Raw genomic sequence first — 22,022 nt, forward strand, 5'->3', positions numbered from 1 at the left:
CATAGGGCTTCTCTGGTGGCGTGGTGGTTGGGAGTCCACCTGCCAATGCAGGGGACAGGGGTTCAAACCCTAGTCAGGAGGTTTCCACGTGACACAGAGCAATGGAGCCCGTGCGCCACAACTGCTGGGCCTGCGCTCTAGAGCCCATGAGACACAACTACGGAAGCCCACGTGCCTAGAGCTCATGCTCCACAACGGGAGAGGCCAGTGCAGTGAGAGGCCCGCGCACCACAACAAAGAGTAGCCCCCACTCACTGCAACTAGAGAGAGCACGCGTGCAGCGGGGAAGACCCAACACAGCCGAAAATAAATAAATAAAACAAATTAATTAATTTAAAAAAATAAAAGAAAGTGAGCACAGAGGGAACTTACCTCAACATAATAAAGGTGATATATAGCAAACCCACAGGAAACATCATACTCAATGGTGAAAAACTGAGAGCATTTCCACTAAGATTAGGAACAAGACAAGGATGCCCACTCTCACCATTCTTATTCAACATAGTTTTGGAAGTCCTAGCCATGGCAATTGGAGTAGAAAAAGAAATAAAAGGAATACAAATTGGAAAAGAAGAAGTAAGACTGTCACTCTTTGCAGATGACATGATACTATACATAGAAAACCCTAAAGATGTCACCAGAAAACTACTAGAACTAATCAATGAATTTGGTAAGGTTGCAGGATACAAAATTAACGCACAGAAATCTCTGGCATTGCTATACACTAACAATGAAAAATCAGAAAGAGAAATTAAGGAAACAATCACATTTACCATCTCAAAAAAACGAATAAAATACCTAGGAATAAACCTACCTAAAGAGGCAAAAGACTTGTACTCAGAAAACTATAAAACACTGACGAAAAAAATCAAACATAAACAGATGGAGAAATATACCATGTTCTTAGATTGGAAGAATCAATAATGTGAAAATGACTATACTACCCAAAGCAATCTACAGATTCAATGCAAGCCCTATCAAATTACCAATGGCATTCTTCACAGAACTAGAACAAAAAATTTTACAGTTTGTATGGAAACAGAAAAGACCCCAAATAGTCAAAGCGATCTTGAGAAATTAAAACGGAGCTGGAGGAATCAGGCTCCCTGACTTCAAACTATACTACAAAGCTACAGTAATCAAGACAGTATGGTACTGGCACAAAGACAGAAATATAGATCAATGGTAAAGGATAGAAAGCTCGAAGATAGACCCACAAACATATGGTCACCTAACTTACAACAAAAGAGGCAAAAACATACAATGGAGAAAAGACAGCCTTTTCAATAAGTGGTGCTGGGAAAACCAGACAGCTACATGTAAAAGAATGAAATTAGAACAACTACCTAACACCATACACAAAAATAAACTCCAAATGGATTAAAGACCTAAATGTGAGACCAGACACTATAAAAAGCTTAGAGGAAAATATAGAAAAAATATTGCTTGACATAAACCACAGCAAAATCTTTTTTGACTCATCTCCTAGAGTAATGAAAATAAAAACAAAAATAAACAAATGGGACCTAATTAAACTTAAAAGCTTTTGTACAGCAAAGGAAACCATAAACAAGATGAAAAAACAATCCTCAGAATGGCAAAAAATATTTGCAAATGAAATAACAGACAGAGAATTAGTCTCCGAAATATACAAACAGCTCATGGAGCTCAATATCAAAAAAGCAAACAACCCAATTAATAAGTGGGCAGAAGACCTAAATAGACATTTCACCAAAGAAGACATACAGGTGGCCAAGAAGCACATGAAAAGATGCTCAACATCACTAATTATTAGAGAAATGCAAATTAAAACTACAGTGAGGTATCACCTCATGCCAGTCAGAATGGCCATTATCAAAAAATCTAGGAACAATAAATGCTGGAAAGGGTGTGGTGAAAAGAGAACCCTCTTGCACTGTTGGTGGGAATGTAAACTGATACAACCATTATGGAGAACAGTATGAAGGTTCCTTACAAAACTAAAAATAGAACTACCATATGACCCAGCAATCCCACTACTGGGCATATACCCTGAGAAAACCATAATTCAAAAAGAGACATGTACCACATGTTCACTGCAGCACTATGTACAATAGCCCAGGACATGGAAGCAACCTAAATGTCAACAGACAGATGAATGGATAAAGAAGATGTGGTACATATATACAATGGAATATTATTCTGCCATAAAGAGAAATGAAATTGAGTTATTTGTAGTGAGGTGGAGGGACTTAGAGTCTGTCCTATAGAGTGAAGTAAGTCAGAAACAGAAAAACAAATACCATATGCTAATGCATATATATAGAATCTAAAAAAAAAAAAAAAAGGGTACTGAGGAACCTAGTGGCAGAGGTACTGAGGAACCCAGTGGCAGGGCAGGAATAAGACGTAGACGTAGAAAATGGACCTAAGGACATGGCGGGGGAGGGGGAAGCTGGGGTGAAGTGAGAGTAGCAACAACATATATACACTACCAAATGTAAAATAGTTAGCTAGTGGGAAGCAGCAGCATAGCACAGGGAGGTCAGCTCTGTGCTCTGTGATGACCTAGAGGGGTGGGATAAGGAGGGTGGGAGGGAAGCTCAAGAGGGAGGGGATATGGGGATATATGTATGCATATGGCTGATTCACTTTGTTGTACAACAGAAACTAACACAGTATTGTGAAGCAATTATACTCCAGTAAAGATCTATAAAAAAATAAAAAATAAAATAAAATAAAATAAAATGCTAGGTTGCAGCTTTTATTATATCAGCCCCAATTTAAGCCCACTTAGCCAAATATTTAAGACCTTTGTCTGTTAGATTGTAGGTTTCTTTCAGATCCTTCATTTTAATAGTCATATAATGTACATCTGCACTCAAAACTATTAGCTGAAAGTATGATTTAATAAGTTAATGAAGTATTTTGTATAGGAGATCTAAGTTTGCCTAACACTTTTTAGTTCAAGCAGTCATAGATACGCTATGGAGAAAGCACCTGGAAGTTAAAGTTCTTGTTTCATTTTATAAAATATCCATAAAAGAGAAATAAAATTCCTTTCACCCTCACTCAGTAGGATACCACAAAGATTAATCAGGTAATGCAATAAAAAGTGCTTTGAGCTATTGATACGTATGGTGGCTTTACAAAGGTACTTCATTGTAATTATTCTCTGCATTTACCTTTAATGCCATATCTAAAGGATTTTGAATTAGAAAAGAGACTTTTCCAGTATACAAAAGTTTTCTCAAAGTCATCTGTTCCAATCTTGACCCGTAGCTAATTTTTCTCAGTTAATATCCTCACACTACACAATTTGTTGTATTGTAGATTAGCGTAATGAATTAAGCAGGATAATGTATATAACGTTCCTGGTTCTTGGTAAGATCCTAGCAAATGCTTGTATTTGTTATTGTTTGTAATAGTTATAGTAGAAATTGTTTTAGAAGTTACATCAATGAAATTTTCAGGAGTATCTGGAAAAAGAGGGGAGTCCATTACAGTTGGAATGTCAGCATTTAATAGACTATTCAGAATAAATTAACAGAGATCAAATTCTTGGATGATAGTTGCTTGTTTGTGCATTTTTGTGTAACCTGTTGTCAAATCATGTCACATTTTATTTATTTATTTTTTGCAGTATGCGGGCCTCTCACTGTTGTGGCCTCTCCCGCTGTGGAGCACAGGATCGAGATGCACAGGCTCGGCAGCCATGGCTCATGGGCCTAGCCGCTCCGCGGCATGTGGGATCTTCCCAGACCGGAACACAAACCCGTGTCCCCTGCATCGGCAGGCAGACTCTCAACCACTGCACCACCAGGGAAGCCCCTCATGTCACATTTTAAAATTGAACTTTCAACAGAATAGAGAGCCTAGAAATAAACCCACACACCTATGATCAATTAATCTTTGACAAAAGAGGCAAAAATATACAATGGGGAAAAGACAGTCTCTTCAGCAACTGGTGTTGGAAAAGTTGCACGCCTCATGTAAATCAGTGAAGTTAAAACACACTCTCACACCATACACAAAAATAAACTCAAAATGGCTTAAAGACTCAAATATAAGACAGGACACCATAAAACTCCTTGAAGAGAACGTAGGCAAAACATTCTCTAACATAAATTGTACCAATATTTTCTTAGGTCAGTCTCCCAAGGCAATATAAATAAAAGGAAAAATAAACACATGGGACCTAATCAAACTTATAAGCTTTTGCATAGCAGAGGAAACCATACACGAAATGAAAAGACAACCTACAAACTGGGAGAAAATATTTGCAAACAATGCAACCAACAAGGGCTTAATTTCCAAAATATACAAATAGCTCACACAACTCAATAACAAAGAAACAAACAACACAATTGACAAATGGACAGAAGACGTAAATAGACATTTCTGCAAAGAAGATATACCGATGGCCAACAGGTCAACAGACATATGAAAAGATGGTCAACATCGCTATTTATTAGAGAAATGCAAATCAAAACTACAATGAGGTACCACCTCACACCAGTCAGAATGGCCATGATTAAAAAGTCTGCAAATAACCAATGCTGGAGAGGGTGTGGAGAAAATGGAAACCTCATACACTGTTGGCAAAAATGTAAGTTTGTGCAGCCACTATGGAGAACAGTATGGAGGTTCCTCAAAAAAAAAACTAAAAATAGAGTTGCCATATGATCCAGCAATCCCATTCCTGGGCAAATATCCAGAGAAAACTATAATTTGAAAGACACATGCACCCCAATGTTCATTGCAGCACTATTTACAATAGCCAAGACATGGAAACAACCTAAATATCTATCAATAGATGAATGGATTAAGAAGATGTGGTATATATATACAATGGAATGAATGAAATAATGCCATTTGCAGCTACATGGTTGGACCTAGAGATTACCATGCTAAGCGAAATAAGTCAGAAAGAAAAAGACAAACACCGAATGATATCACTTATATGTGGAATCTAAAATATGCCAAAATGAAAAATCTATGAAACAGAAACAGACCCACAGACATAGAGAACAGACTCCTGGTTGCCAAAGGGGAGGGGGGTGGGGAAGGGTTGGATTGGGAGTTTGGGGCTAACAGATACAAATTATTACATATAGAATGGTAAGAAACAAGGTCCTTTTGTATAGCACAGGGAACTATATTTGATACCCTGTAATAAACCATAATGGAAAAGAATATGAAAAAGAATACATATATATGTATATATATATGTGTGTGTGTGTATAGATAGATAGATATCTATATATGTATAAAACTGAATCACTTTGCTGTACACCAGAAACTAAAAGAACATTGTACATCAACTATTCTTCAAATAAATAAAATAAAATAAAACTGAACTTTGAAAAACTGTTCACAGTGATTGCCTAGTGTGATAGGCCAAGTTGTTCAAGAAGCAATTCAACACTAAGTGATCATTATTGAAACATATTCTTTTCTGGAACACAGGATATATAACCCAAAGACAGACTGCTTTAAATGTACTAATAAACTGGATCTATTCATAGCCAATGTTAGATAACATCATATGTTGAACAAAAATCATGGTGATAAACCTATATGCATTACACTAAGCCTATAGGCATCACACTTCCTGATTTCAAAATATATTACAAGCTACAGTATTCAAAACAGTTTAGTACCAGCATAAAAACATACATATTAATCAATGAAAGAAATATAGAGCCCAGAAATAAACCCATGCATGTACAGTCAACTGATTTTCGGCAAAGGTGTCAAGAATACCCAGTGGGAAAAGGATAGTCTTTTCAATAAATGGTATTGGGAAAAATGGATATTCACACACAAGAGAATGAAACTAGACCCCTATCTTAGACCACTCACAAAACTAAATATGAAATGGATTAAAGACTGAAATGTAAGACCTGAAATCACATAACTCCCAGAAGAAAACAGAGGGGACAACCTCTTTGACATTGGTCTTGGCAATGATTTTATGGTTATGGCACCAGAAGAACAAACAACAAGAGCAAAAATAAACAAGTAGGGCTACATCAAACTAAAAAACTTTTTTTTGCCGTACGTGGGCCTCTCACTGTTGTGGCCTCTCCCACTGCGGAGCACAGGCTCTGGATGCACAGGCTCAGCGGCCATGGCTCACAGGCCCAGCCGCTCCGTGGCATGTGGGATCCTCCCAGACAGGGACACGAACCCGTGTTCCCTGCATCAGCAGGCGGACCCTCAACCACCGTGCCACCAGGGAAGCCCTAAAAAACTTTTGAACTAAAAAAACGCATCAAAATAAATGAGCAATAAAGTAAAAATGTAACCTATGAAATGGGAAAAAATATTTGCAAATCACATGGCTGATAAGGTGTTAATCTCCAAAATACATAAGAAACTCATACCACTCAATACCAAAATAAAACAAATAAACAAAAACAATCCAATTTAAAAATGGGTGAAAGATCTGAACAAACTTTTTTTCCAAAGACGTACAGATGGCCAACAGGTACACAAAAAGATGCTCAACATCATTAATCATCAGGGAAATGCAAATCAAAACCACAATGAGATATCACTCCACACATGTCACAATAGCTATTACCAAAAAGTCAAGAGATAACCAGTGCTAGTGAGGATGTAGAGAAAAGGAAACCCTTGTTCATTGTTGGTGTGAATGTAAATTGGTGCAGCCATTATGGAAAACAGTATGGAGATTCCTCAAAAAATTAAACATAGAACTACCATATGAGCTAGCAATTCCACTTTTGGGTATACATGCAAAGGAAACAAAACCATTATCTCAAAAAGATATCCATACTCCCGTGTTCATTGCAGCATTATTCACAATAGCCAAGACATGGAAACAACCAAAGTGCCAGACAGATGAATGGATAAAGAAAATGTGGTATATATACAATGGAATATTATTCAACCACAAAAAGAAGTAAGTCCTGCCATTTTCCATAACATGGATTGCCTTGAGGGCATTACACTAAGTGAAATAAGTCAGAGAAAGACAAATACTGTATGATTTCATTTATATGTGGAATCTTAAAAAAAAAAATCCTAAATTTACAGAAACAGAGCAGACTGGTAAATGCCAGGGGTGTGTGTGTGTGTGTGTGTGTTGGGGGGGGTTGGGTGATAAATGGGTGAAAGCGGTCAAAGGGTACAAACTTCCAGTTATTAGATGATAAGTTATGTGGATATGATGTACAGCATGATGACTTAGTTAACAATACCATATTGCATGTTTGCAAGTTGCTAAGAGAGTACATCTTAAAGTGTTCTCACCACAAGAAAAAATACTGTAACTGTGTAAGGCAATGGATGTATTAACCAACTTTATTGTGGTAAACGTTTCACAATATACACACATATCAAGTCATAACATTATATACTTTGAACTTGCACAATGTTATATGTCAATTATATCTCAATAAAGCTGGAAAAAATTAAAAATAGAAAGTAAAAAATAAATAAAATTAAGGAAAGGTATGTGATAAGCAGACATCTGAAATGGTCCCTAATGATTTCTACCTCCCAGTACTTATGTCCTTACCAACACTCATGTGCTCAGTGTTGGTGAAACATGACTTGTTTTTCACCGATAGACTATGACAAAGGAGAAGGATCTCATTTCTGTGATTGTATTATAAAAGATTGTTACTTCTGTATTGCTAGCAGACTTTCCCGTTATCTGCTTGCTTTACAGGGTTGATGAAGCAAACTACCATGCAGGAAATGCCCACATGGCAATGAACTGCAAGGGCCTTTGACCAATAGCCATTGAGGAACTGAGGTCCTCAGTCCAACAACCCTTAGGAACTGAATGCTGCCAAGAACTACTGAGGGAGCTTGAAATTAGACCCTTTTCTAATTGAGTCATCAGATAAAACCATAGACTGGCCTTGGTTGCAACTTTGTGAGAGACTACAGCAAAGAACTCATGTAAGACATGCCTGGATGCCTGAGCCACAGAAACTATGATATAATAAAAAGTTTTTTAAGCCATTAATTTTTGGTGTGATTTGTTAAGCAGCAACAGATATCTATTGTGTCTTTTATGTTTGGATGCTTGTTTGGAACTGATTTTTTAATGAGTATGTGACTAGTAAGTATTTGAAGAAGTTTTGTAAAAACTTAATGGAACCAAGCCAGCACCCATGAATTGTAATACTATTAAGATCTTTTTTCTAAAAAAAAATAAGTTACGTAATTTGCAATGTTAAAAGCTCACAGTCTGCCTAGACAGCCGTAAGCTTGGACAAGGATTTTTGAAGTTTTCCAAGATACACATTACAGTGTTTGCTTAACTTATAAAAGAACACTGAGAGCTGAAACTCATTTTGATATAAAATAACCTTAGAATGTTAGTAAAAATATTGAGAAAAACTCTAAAACTTGCCTTGATTTCCTGAGTACATTCAAAGTTGCTATGAATAACTTCAAACAATAATATCTCTCTGAGGCAGGTTTTCTTCCAGTGGAGAGACTTGGCTTAGACTGGCTCTATAGTGATCATTTGTATTAAACTCCCTTGTGTTATCCTTGTGCATCCTATCTGAAATAGCGCATGTCCTCTCTCAGACCCACTTTTATGACTACTTCCTTCCAGCATGCCCATTTACATATATTTTAGGCCAACCAGAAAGTAAAGGGGAAATAAATCTATACTTGATCCAAATTTAATATAAATAACAAACTAAATTAATAGGTTTTGCTACCTCTTTAACATTTGAGTTGTTTTCTATCCATGATATATATATATATGTGTGTGTGTGTGTGTGTGTACATATATATATACACACATATATGTGTGTGTGTATAACAATTTCCCAAATTATTATTCTGCTTTTTTGACCCTTATATATCCTAAAATACTAGGATTTCTTCTAGCATTTCTTTTTGTTCTTTAGGATTTCCCATCTTTCTGCTTATACTACTCATTTGCTCTTGTATGCTACTTTATCCATTAGAGCCCTTATCATGTTAATCAGAGTTGTTTTAAATTCCTAGTCTAATAATTCCAACATCCCTGCTACATCTGGTTCTGATGCTTGCTCTGTCTCTTCACATTTGTGTTTTTTTGCCTCTCGGTACATTTTGTAAAGTTTTACTTGATAGCCAGACATGATGTAATGGGTAAAAGGAACTGTTATAAATAGCTCTTTAGTAACGTGGTGGTGATGTGTGGGGAGAGAGGAAGGGTCCTATAGTCCTATGTTTAGGTCTCATTCTCTTACTGAGACTATGCCTCTGGACTTTGAACTTCACAAATGTTTAATTTTTTTTTTTCTCTCCCCTTAGGTGAGAGACGATGGCTAGAATGGCTTCGAGTTCGGTACCTTCATTCCCCAGGTAAGTCAGTCTCAGATCATATCCCAGCCATTTAGACTCTGGTTAACAAGCTTCCCGTGAGGGCAAGCCTTTTTGAGAAGAGCTGAGTGCTCTGGCTTATTTCAAAATGGTTCCTTTTCGCCTCATCCAGCAGGCGGTTTGAGGGGATTTTTCTCTGATATTTATTGTGGGAATCTCGTTGAGCTCCTAGTGGTAAACCTCACAAGACTGGGGGGATGCTGATCAGTGGGTCCTTGTGATTTTGTTTTTTTATTGTTTGATAGCAAGTATTTATTGAGCTTACTGTATAAAATTCTTAAATATTTTGCCATCCTTAAATATAATGAGATACAGACAATTCAAGAAAGGAGAATCGTTTAAATAAAGACTATGCCACTAGCTCATGAATTTTTTAGCTCTCAGATTTGTCCACACCTAGCTTTCAGCAATTCATCAATTACAGTTCTGGTGTTCTCACCTAGGTACTGGTTCCTGGCACTGGTTCCCACAGCAGTTTCTGCTCATGAGTCTCTGCTTTCTGGTAAGGTGAGACCTGCTATATTTGCAGGTCTGTCTTTCCATTCTCAGGGCAGTAGTTTGCCCTGTGTCCTCCCCTCTCTTAAGGATCCAAGAAAAGTTGTTAATTTTTCAATCTGTTTAGCTTTTTATTTGTTGTTAAGACAGAGTGGAGACTTTCAAGCTTCTTACTTGCAGAAAATGAAAACTGGAAGTCTTCAACACCCGCTCTACATGTAGATGTGTATTTACCCCTCCAGGCTATTCCTCCATTCTCCTGAAGGTTCAGGAATTTCACTGATTTATTTTCCCCTATTGATCGTTATTAAATCAGATATTTTCAACATTCATATGGTGACAACCCTAAATTCTAGTCACACAATTACCCCTAATAAAATCCACCGCCATTTTACTACCTCAGCAACGTTTTATCAAGACCTCACTCTAGACCTTTCATTGGATGGTAGCTAATGTTTCTGAGGTAGACCACTTAGCATCAGTGGAAAGGTCTAGAATGTTGTCTACATCAGAAACTTTATCTACCATCCAATATAAATCTCTGAGCTGCCTCAGTCCTTTCTTCTCTTTAAACTCATTACCGTTTTAATCTTCAGTCCTCTTCCACTTCATTTTATTTCAACCCATAAATTACCACTAAGCCTCACATCCCTCCTGTTCAACGTGATATATTTTATTATTCTCCCCAATTATCCACTCCCTTCCCTGAACAGTTTTATATATCTTACATTTTCCAGGCCTCCCTGTAGGACGTGTGTATTAACCTATCCCATGGTCAGGCTTGACCATGTGAAATGGCTTGCTTTGGCCAATGAGATGTCACTGGCCATGACAAGTGCCATGTTAGAGAAGATTCCTTTAAGAAGACAAAGAGTAGAACAGAGCCTAACCAAGGCTGATCCGCAGATCTGTCAGCAAATCTTAAAAGCTTGCTGCCACTATCCACTAAGATTTGGGGGCTGTTTGTTGCCACCGGGAGAGCTGACTCACGTACCCAAATTTAGCCCCTTTGGCTGAGTATATTTCACTAACATCCTAACTCTCTTCCCACTTGATTTTCTGTCTCACATGAAAAAATGTCCTCAAAGAGATCTCCATCCTGAAATATGGTTTTCTCTAACTGAAATCAATTCATATTCTAAGAGCTCCTGATAAAAATTACAGAAATTTTTACTTTGTTGCCATTATAAATTTGTACTCTGTTGCCATTATAAATTCTCAGTTTCTAAACTTAGTTGACCTCTCAAAGCAATTTACCAATCTTTTTAATTATCCTTGATGAGCAGCTTTTATTATTGCAATTGCTATTCCAGACCTCCTTCCCTTAAGTCTCCTACTCAGCCAGCACACACTTCTTTCTCTGATTGCCTTAGATCCATCTTCACGTATATATTAATCTTGATTCAGGCACTTATTTACATCTACAGCCATTCTTTCCCTCTTTCTCCCCATCTCTGTAACCTATGCCACTTTTCCAGTTCAAGAATAATACTACTACTCATGTTTTACCTCATTACTACCTCATTTTACATCTTCTTGGATTTTGATACAACTATTTTACCTTCTTTCTTTCCCTCCCAAGTTATAAATATTCCATCTGTTGTTTTCCCATCCTGCAAAGCAAAAGAGGTCCCAGCCCTAACTATGGGTCCTTCTACATAATTTCTCTCCACTATCACACCCAACCTTTTGAGTATGGTCTATAATTATTCCTCTCTTCTCAATTACACCTCGGCCCCCTTAAATCCTGTTTTTATCTCCACCCTTACATTTAAGCTACTTTGACAAACTTGTTATTACCTCAAACTTCTAAACTTTATGTTCAATTCACTGTCATTGTACTTTTCTATCCTGCAGTTTTTGACACTTTGAAACAGGTTTTCTTTTAGTTTCATTTATCCCAGTGCAGCTTTCTACCTTTGGTTTCTATGAGACCATCTCATCCCTTCTTTGCTTTATCTGTGACAAATCAATTTTTAAAAACATTTTTTTTGCCATTATTTGTATTACCAACAAATGTATCTCATGTTTATTAATCATTTAGTTAAGGTTTTTTTTTTTCCCTTAGGAAACTATGAATTTTCCAAAACTATTTATAATGCATTATTTGATTAGGGAAAATTCATTCTGCCTTAAGTCATTAGAATTTTCCCTAAGAATGAAATGCTTGTAATGAGTCTTGAAGGATAACAAAAAACTAGGCACACAGAGAAAGAAGGGCACTTCATGAAGAGGGAAAAACGTAGGTAAAAATGTATTCAATAATGTTGAGTTTATTTTTCCGAAATGACTCGCCATAGATGAAACATGCAGGATTAATTATAAAGAAAAGAATTTGATAGTAGTAGGGCTGCAGGATCTTTGGTACAATACTGTGGAAAGATTCCCACCCCCCGCAAAGAAATAAAACAAGAAAGGAAAATCATATATGTTTAATATATAAATATGTTATACATATTTATATATTATGTATTATGCAATATTATATATGTATGTGTGTGTGTATATATATATTTTTTCCCAATTGAAGTAAATGATGTTGACCTTAGGTCCTATATCACTAAAGTATTTAGCAAAATAAAGTCTCAAAGGCAAAATCTATCATAATTAAAAGTTTCACGAATATGCCTCACTAAAAATGTTCTAACACCTTTCTAATATGTTAGTTTCCTAAGTGAGCCAAAACCTGAAACAACATAATTTGAGTCCTGTATTATACATGGCTGATATTGGGCATACACTACTTTTCCTAGGCTAAATAATATTGAAAATAAACAAAAATAACTTAGTTATCTGCTCCATGAAATACATACTCCTGGAAAACTATGATGCAACTAAAATAACTTACTTATAAAATGTGACTTTTCAAGTCTTGCTCAAAGACACTTGCTCTCCAATCCAAAGCAATTATCTCACAAACTCTATCAACACCAACCAATTTCTCAATTTAGAAGAGTCATCATGTAATCACCTAGCCCAGGCTTTAAAAATCCTATACATACCCTCTCCTGAATACCCTCTTCTGAGACACTACTAAAGCTATTTCAAAATGTTCTGTCTTACTGCAGAAAGTGTAATAAACTTAGTTATACTTCAATATATTTTTTTGGTGATCTTTTGGGGAATCTCATCATACAGGTAATGTACTGATACCAGTGGTGTATTTAGCAGTATTATTATTTATTTATATTCAACTGGTGCTGGGAAATATTCAAAAGCTATATCAAGATTTCAAACTGAAGATCCCTGGCCCTGAAATCATCAATTTTTAGGACACTGGAAGCTAAATCACCAGAAGGATACAGCTTTGAGAAAGATCTAACTTTCCTGTTAGTGAGCTCTATAAGAGATGTTCTTTGATTTTTGTCTACACTGCTATAATCTCAGTGTCTCATATTTTGGTAGGCACATAATAAGAGTCAAATTTTTAAAACGTGTACCACTGAAGTCATCAGCATCCTAACGTGTGAATTTAGCAAAAATTCCATTGGTGGTGTTCCAATATACTTGGGGTTGGAAGAAAACTGATTTCAGGATAATAATTAACTACATGTTATTTGGTGAGAGACCAACCAGTGACAAATTGCTGAGTGTGATTACCAGGTTCTTATATTCTTGGAAGAAAATATGATCTTGACAAACTGGATTGTATATGGGTAACAGATTCCATTGTCTCACATTTTATCTATATAAATACTTACAGTATTGAAAAAACAGAATAAGAAGTTGTCCTGAGGGTTAACTGTCCTTGCTTAGAAACATCTTTGATGGAGAAAAGGGTCATTGTCACAGTCTACATGGAAAGGGGAAAATGAGGGAGTACTCAATTCCTTTGCATGAGGAATACATAGAATCTTTTGTTTGCTTCCCTAATGATTTCTCCACCATGAAAAGTGAGAAGAGTAAAGGAAGGAAAAACAATCAAAAAGGTGTCATGAGGACAGACATTATCTGAGCAGCATGGCAAATGAATAATTACCAGTGAAAACTTGGGGAGGAAAAAAACCTACTTTTGTAACAAATGCTATTATTTAATCAGAAATAGACAATGTGGGGGATTTTTTATCATTTCCTAAATTGATAAGTAAACTATGCAGCACACACAAATATCTCATGAGACTGTGTGTGTAGTTTCACGAGTAGACAGTTTACATCCAAGTGTGTGTGGAATGGGAAGCATGGATAGGATACTGAGTTGATCCATGAAATTAATCTGTTGAAGAAGAAGCTCTGAGCCAGAGAGGATTATGATGATGTAAGCCACAAAGAGAATTACCCTAATCTTGAGGCAGAGGTCGGGAGGTGTAGATTGTCATTGACTTGTTTAACACAATGTAAAATGTGGATCTGAGTCAATATCATGGATAGTTTAAGGTGGAGTGCCAACAGATAAGAGCTAAACTCATTTAAATGAAACCAAAATATCAAAACAAAAATCACTGCAAAAGTAACTCCACATATGGAACATGCTAAAAAAAGTATTTCCATACGTTTATTTGTAGATGACATTAATATCTTTACACATCCTACATAATCTCAGTCAAAACCAAAGAAGAAGAAAGTATAGTGCATATAGTATATTATTAGTTATCACTTATGATAGCTTCGTGTGGTACAATGTAGTCTCTGATCATCTAATCTCATATTTACCCATTAATAATGTTTTTTCATAGATATAGACTGTCTTCTGGGATGCAGATTTGATATGAAATGATGAATTATGCATTGAAATCATCACATTCAATTAGAGTATGATCTTTATAAATTTTACCAGCTTCAAACTCATGACTCTACCATGAAATATGAAATTCAATACCATCACCTAAAAGTTGTTCAGTACTCTAGTTTGCTATGTGCTTACGCTCTTCAGGAATATAATTTATTGATATCAACCTGCTTGTAACTCCACAGATTTAAACTCTATTTTTACAATCAGTTGGATATCTATCATCTAGTCTTCTCCCAAAACTGAAGCAATAATGGAAAAGTCAAAAACATGCTGATTTCCTTTCAGAGCATTAAAGAGAGAATGAGAGAGAGGGATAGAGGGAAGAAAGAGAATAAGAAAGATAAGGACGGAAAGAACGTCTGAATATTGGAGACTGAAGAAATGAGAGGCTCAGATGCATTTTGAATATATCATCACACCAGTTTCCTTCATAAATCATTAAAATAACACCTCTCAGGTTCTCTTTGAAATAGGAATTTGCATTCCATCCATTTGTAAGCCTTTGAGTAGATTATTTACAAGTCTGAAATGGCCAATAACAATTTATTTTCCATTTTAAAGCCAGCTATTTTATCTATAATTTGGAGAGAGAAATGGAAAAAAAAATTTAAAAATAAACACTTTTTGAACCATGGCATCTTGAATTCAAAATCAAATGAATAACCCTGGATTTATTCAAAAGGAGAACATTGCAAGGTTTTTGTTTTGTTTCTGTTTTTCTTTCTTTCTTTTTCTTTTTTTTTAACCACTTCTTTTCTAACATTCTTTCTCTAGAAAAATAAGCAACTCTCTGTGCCAGAGTAGTGCATGACCTGATACTTTGAATAGAAGGCGACCACAGAATCACTGATTAGTCCCATCAGATGCTCTTAAAACCAAGATCCCTTGATGAGATATTCCTGGGACACAACCATTCCCTGAATTCAATAGCTTGAAAGCAAGACAGGGATAAGACTGGTTATTGACTGCACAAGAACCTCTCAGGTTCTCTTCAAAATAGCTTGGAATTTCCATGCAACCCATTAGTACGGATGCTTTATGTTGATAAATGTTTTAAAATTGAATTCCAAAGGGAAGCACTGAACCAAAACCAAAAAACAGCAAACTCATCGTCCTTAATGGTGGAGAAATATAACTACCAAAATTATGAAAAGGGAAGAGAAAATGCTATCTGTATATTATTATTTGCCATCTTATTTACATTTTATCTGCTAAAAGGATGAGAAAAACAGTTAATGGTATTAAGAGACAAGAATTAAACTTTGTTTTTATTAATGCATTTTATTTCCACAGGATAATACTGAAGCAAATAGTTTAATGGAATTAAAAAATGGATTTGATTTAGTGAATGGAAAGAGAATCTGTAGTTATTTTAGCTGGGGATAAAACAATTAAAGGCTTTATGTGTGCGTGCTTCATTAATAAAATTTAAATGCTAAGCTGGGGAGAGCTTTGCCTTTTATTCTGCTTTACAATAAGTCAATATATTCTCACAAACAACTAGCATAGTTTTTTTTCAGGTTCAGAAATCAAAATAAATGATCTATGATAGCCTCCTATCCAGGAATCCAAGGGTTTCTATCTTGATGAAATCTTATGACTACTCCTTAAATGACCACAGTGCAACACAATGGAAAGAATTGTGATCATTTTAAACCTGGGTGGCATTCATCATATAACCCAGGGGTAAAAGGTCCTATATCCCACTTCCAATTCTTTGAGCTATCTACTGAAGTAATGCATTTTTCTCTTTAAAATGTCCCAAAAGATATAAGATGTCACTGTGCTTATAGGGTTCTGAAATTTTATTTTAAGGAATCAAAAGAAATTTGCTCTGTGAGCAGGTTTTTAAATTTGGCTTGATGCCTCTGATTCAGGGAACAAGCAATCTCCTTCCAACTCTCTCTTCTACTGGAGAGTTGTCCCCTTTCAACCTGTGCCTTTTGGTCCAATACAAATCAATGAACTCAAGACCCAATATAACATGTCTTAAAAATCCATTTAGAAAACAACTGCTCCAAAGTTCATCTCCTTCCTTTATCAGAAATTGCTGGAAATGTAATTTTGCAGCAAACATTTCATTTCTTGTCTTGAAATAGATTGAGATAAATGTGAAGTCAATGATTAGGTAAATGTAATGTCTTGGGTTGATGCCACAATGCAATATTCTATGTTGTGGTCACTACTGATGGATGTTTTGTACAGTTACTCAGCTGTATAATGGGACAAATTCCCATGACTCTATTTAAAATACCACGTGGTTCCCTCTCAATTAATATTACCAAAAGTACTTTGGCACAAATACAAAAAGCATGAGGGATTAGTGCAGAGCACGCCAGTGTAGTCATCTTTGCTCTGGATAGAGTTCTCCTTTTTATACAATAAACTATATCTGTGTACAATTTATTTACTGAGCTGCACCGCATGCAGTAAATAACACAACAAAAAGTATTCCTCCTTCAAAACTCACTTCTATGAGGTTATAAAAAGAAACCCTGTACTAAGTAATCTCCTATAGTACAGTTAAGGATTAAACGCTGATGAGGTTAACACACATATACTGGTGCATGCACAGGCACTATGGCCATAGAAACACATTGTTTATGAGAGTCTCTATTTTAATAGCAAAGAAACATATTTCTCCTCTCTATTCCCTGCTACCAAGGTGCATATCATGCAATAAAAAAAAAGAGGAAAAGGAAAGAGATGACTTTCTTTGAGAAGGAATAAAAACTAGAATATTCATAGTGACTTTCAAAATATTTTTTGGAAATGTAGAGGCTAAATTCTCTGGCACACAGGTGCCAAGACTGCATAACATAGTAATGAATCAAGTGATATAATGATAAATACCTTTTTTCAAGTTCTGCTTCCTGTGATGGCTGTTCTTTGTGATTACATTTCACTGTTACATAGAAACCCATAATTATCAGGGATGATATCCAGTCACTATCACGTGTTGCAGTGATCAAAATGGTAAATTTCCACAATTTACCTTTTTTTAAATTGTTTAATATTTTCTAAACATGTAGCACTTAAATAGTTGTCAATACATCAATATTTTACTTTCTAGCGTCCTTAGGTCCAGCACAGGGTAGTGAGTGATTTAGAAAGATTTATTGTCTCTCCTATTGCAGTAATATGTGATCCCTATTTGCAACACTTAAAATAGTTTTTCTGATTATTTTAGTTACTAGTATTTATATTAATCAAAATCCTAAATGAGTATTTGCTTCAGTAGCACATATATTAAAACTGGAATGATACAGAGAAGGTTAGCATGCCCCCTGCACAAAGACGACATGCAAATTCATGAAGCATTTTACACACACACACACACACACACACACACACACACACGCTAAATCAACTGCATAACACCTTGCTTCATATCATGAAAAAGAATCTTGATACATTTTTGGAGGCATATGCCTATGCTCAAGACTTACAAATATAGACATGTTTTGAAAGTGTTGTAATTTTCTAATTTTGTAATTTTAAGTCATCCTTTGTAAATAACTTTTAAAAAATTTCTTCAGAAACATTTTAGAGTTTTCTCTGTATTGCTAGAATACTATAATCACATAATCCTGTGTTTTGGTGTGTTTTCTTTTTTCCCTCTGAAAACTTTTCTCCTATTTCTGGTATTACAAAATTGCATGATAATGGTATATCTTGGTTGGGAACATTTTAATCCATTGGGCTGGTACTCAGTTAATAACTTTTCAATATGGAGTAATTTTTTGTTCTGTTCTAGGGACTCTCATGAATTATTTCTTTGTCAATTTTCCCACCCCATCTTCTCTGATATCCTAGAACTTCTATTAGAAAATATTTAAACATATGGATATTTTCTCCACTATTTTCCATTGCTTTGCCTTTTTTTCCTGCTTTTTAAATTTCCTATATCTTCCAAACTTTCTACAATTTTTTTTTTCAAATAACCACTAAGTCTGTTGTTTTGGACAGAATAAACAAACACCTTTTCTTCTTGAGGATATGAGTTAGAGACTTTTTGCCTTATTTTTGTTGCTTTTTCTCTTCCTTGCACTCCCTCAGCTTCTTCTGCCTTTTTTGGTTTATTTATTTTTGTTCTTTGTTTTTCTTGTTGGAGGCTTCACTAACGGTGGCAATCAGACAAGTTCCAATCTCTGAAGAACTCTCACAGGACTCGCAATGATAATGCTTAAGAATCTAAAGGTTACAGCCAGAAAAGAATACAAAACAGCAGCGGCATTGAAGTAAGGAAATGAATCTCAAGGAAAGGCCACCTCACAGCATAGATCAGGAGAAGCCAGGAGCTAGCTCTGATTGTCCTCCATCTGCAGGACTGCAGTCGATGTACTTTCTCAAATTGGAAAACACCATGGTAGGCACAGAACATATAAAAACCAGGGGACCTAATTTCGGCATATTCTTGTGAAGTAACCAGCCCCACTGGAAGAACCCTTCGGGGGTCTCACTTAAAGCAGGTGTAAACCAGCCTCTCACTGTTATCGATAAACAACACCTCACAAGCCGCTACAAACCACCAGAAACTCATCATGGCCTCTCGGTTGAAAAGCAACACTATTCATCAGTACAATTCATGCCTTGACTAGGAGTCAACACTGTCTTGGTACACCTCTTACTTTTCCAAAACACTGGAACTAACCTTTACAGCAGAGGCTTTCCTTAAATAAAAGAATTCCACCAAAATATTGACTGAAATTCTGAAAACACATGCATGACTTAACCTCTAAATCCTGGTGAACAGGCATTTGCATTGGAGAATACCAAATGGAAATTTGGGGAATTGCTGTTTGAGGGAATTCAGATTCCCCAGAGGTTATGATCCAAAAGAAGTCAAAAGTAGCTCCGAGTCGGGCTCTAACCAGACAACAGGACCAGGAGCCAGAGCAGAAGCAGGAGCCTGGCCAACACTGCCCTCCCTGTGCGCAGCTCTGCGCTCCTCCTTAGAACTCACAGCTCCACAGGCCCCTTGCAACTGCGCATTTCACCCTACACTTTCAACGGAGTTACTGTATTGGCAATTGCTGGGGAAGATTTTCAATTGTTGCTTTTGATATTGACTGACTGGGTTCTCAATTCACACCTGTGACAGCCCCACATGTTACAAATTAACAAACAAAATGGTCCTTGGATGCAGTGGTTTTCTTGGAGATTGTTACGCTGACAAAGATTATTGAAGCAAGACTAAAAATGTTCTTGGATTGGAAGAATTAACATTGTGAAAATGACTCTACTACCCAAAGCAATCTACAGGTTCAATGCAATCCCTATCAAACAACGCTTTCCAATATGAAGGCCATGACTACAGGGGCCATTGATGCCATGCTGTTTACAATATTCTATTTAAGGTGCTTCTTTATGTTTACAACATCATCAGGGTGAGGAAGTGAAGGGAGACGTGTACAACTTTGACCTGGTGGGGTTTGCAACCCTGGGATTTTCCGGTTGAAATTCACAACTAGCCCATGCATGTGAAAGGCAAGGAGAGATTGGAGAAAGAGGAGGGCCACTCCAGATTGGTAGGCAGGCGGCTGCAAGATGAGTAGGTCTCTGCACCTGCCCAACAGAATCTTAAGAGCTTATATAGAGGCCTTAACAGGGTTCAGTCTTGTATACAGTCCAGATGGTCTCAATAACACAGACTCTCTCAAGGCTGCGTCCTTGAAGCAGCTCCTAGTGAAGAACGTACATTTTAGGGACAGAGGAGCGGGTAAGGAGCCTCCAACTGCCCAGGTCCGGCTAGAAGATCAACCAGCTGTTGGCCTTACAAGCCCCGCCCCCCCTTCCCCCAGCATACTGTGCCCTGAGCAGTCAGCAGGTTTTACTACCATGGAGGTGGCTCATTTGGCAGCTATCTGGTTGTCCTGCAGGCAGATACCACAGCAACAGTACAAGCACATGCAAGAGAAAAACCAGGTTAAGCTAATAATTCCCAAAATAAATAATAATGTTTTCCACCCCAGGATCTGAACCACTGATTTATTACGTCCCCTAGGCTGGGGGTCAAGTCACTCATGGCGTTCAGTTGTGTTCTCATGTGACTTAATAAAGATGATGTATTAGTGGACTCATCAGATATGAAAACACAACATTCTGTTTGGATAACGGCACAGATGCCTCCTTGAGAGGCAGTAACAATGTCCAAGCCCATCCTATTTCGGAGGACAGATTTTCTCATTAGAGACACTTCAGTGTTCAGTAAGAACAGACTTTGTCATCTATCATTTAAGACTTTCTGGGTGAATTTAGTAAGGCCTTCTATGAGTGCTATTAATGTCCTTTAGGCCAACGGAGCGAACAGAGATGGTGGCCAAATGATCATTCCAGTAGGAAACAGAACATGCCCATCGGGCCTTGAGGAGATGGTGGTTTGCAACTTTTGTTACCATGGGGCAGATTGTCTCCTATGTCCAGGGAAAATCCAGGGTGCAACAGCCCAAAGATTTTTGCCACACAACTACTGGATCCCATTCAGGGCTACCCAATAAATACCTGGCCAGCACAACCAGTCAGTGCCAAGCCAGTCACCATTCTTTCATGTGACAGAATGACTACACAGTTCTGGTGATATCTAGCTCATATCCCTGGTACACTTGGGTTGGTTCTGTTTAGTGATTTTTCTGTCCCCATCATAGGGGTGCATTAGTGTACAAATGTCCATAACCCAGGGTAGGCCACATGAACCCATCCCAAATATGAGTGCAGCCACCCATGACTCCGATGGTGGTATTTTTAGGACCTTCTGGTCAGCAGTTTGATGGGCTGCCTAGGTAGCTTGATCGACAGAAAAAGAATACCCATACCTAGCCTTATTAATAGTGTGTGACACAGGCCAGGCTTCTGGATCAGTATTGGTAATATCAGATGAATTGAGAGTCTTAATCTTAGCTTATTATTCCTTAATTTATTGCTTTAGTGCATTCCAGTCCCCTTCCTAGAGTGGTGATACCCTCCATGGCAATCCTGATGAGCTAGAGAGGGGTAACTGACCACATACTCAACAGTTGGATGGATTCTTTTGCCAGGCTTACTAAGAGGAGGCCCACTGTAGAAAGGTATTCTCATTAGGTGCCCATTCCATGACTGGATGCCACAGGAGCAGAGGGAGTCTTAGGTCAAAAAGATAGATATTTAATAGGAACTTGTATGGGAAGGTCTTCCCCTTCTATAATAATTATACTTGTGGCCCAATCCTTACATGTTAGTATGGCAGCAGCTTTAGGAATCTGACCTGGTTGTGCATACCATACATGTTGGCTGGGGAAACAGCACTTCAGGCATGGAGATGGACTGGGTGTGGGGTGCGCCAGACAGGCACCCTCACTTTCTCCCCTCTTTCAGTAGTGTATGTTCCATTCTAGGCACTGTGCATTTCAACAAGTCCAGCTTGCAGCAGGACAATGGGATCCGAGTGGATATTGAGTAGTTCCTGTTCACCCAA

General features: G+C 37.1%; 1 non-coding gene and 1 pseudogene across 1 annotated transcript; one reads left to right on the plus strand and one right to left on the minus strand.

Annotated features, from left to right (window-relative positions):
• Positions 1 to 22,022, minus strand: part of LOC112415968 (peptidyl-prolyl cis-trans isomerase A pseudogene) — a 99,872-nt pseudogene that overhangs the window by 75,808 nt on the left and 2,042 nt on the right.
• On the plus strand, positions 17,799 to 17,901 carry LOC112415976 (U6 spliceosomal RNA). The gene has a single exon (XR_003006401.1). It is a non-coding gene; the product is annotated as a U6 spliceosomal RNA (small nuclear RNA).

This window comes from Neophocaena asiaeorientalis, unplaced genomic scaffold (genome assembly GCF_003031525.2).
Source record: "Neophocaena asiaeorientalis asiaeorientalis breed wild unplaced genomic scaffold, Neophocaena_asiaeorientalis_V1.1 scaffold144, whole genome shotgun sequence".
NCBI classification, from domain to species: domain Eukaryota; kingdom Metazoa; phylum Chordata; class Mammalia; order Artiodactyla; family Phocoenidae; genus Neophocaena; species Neophocaena asiaeorientalis.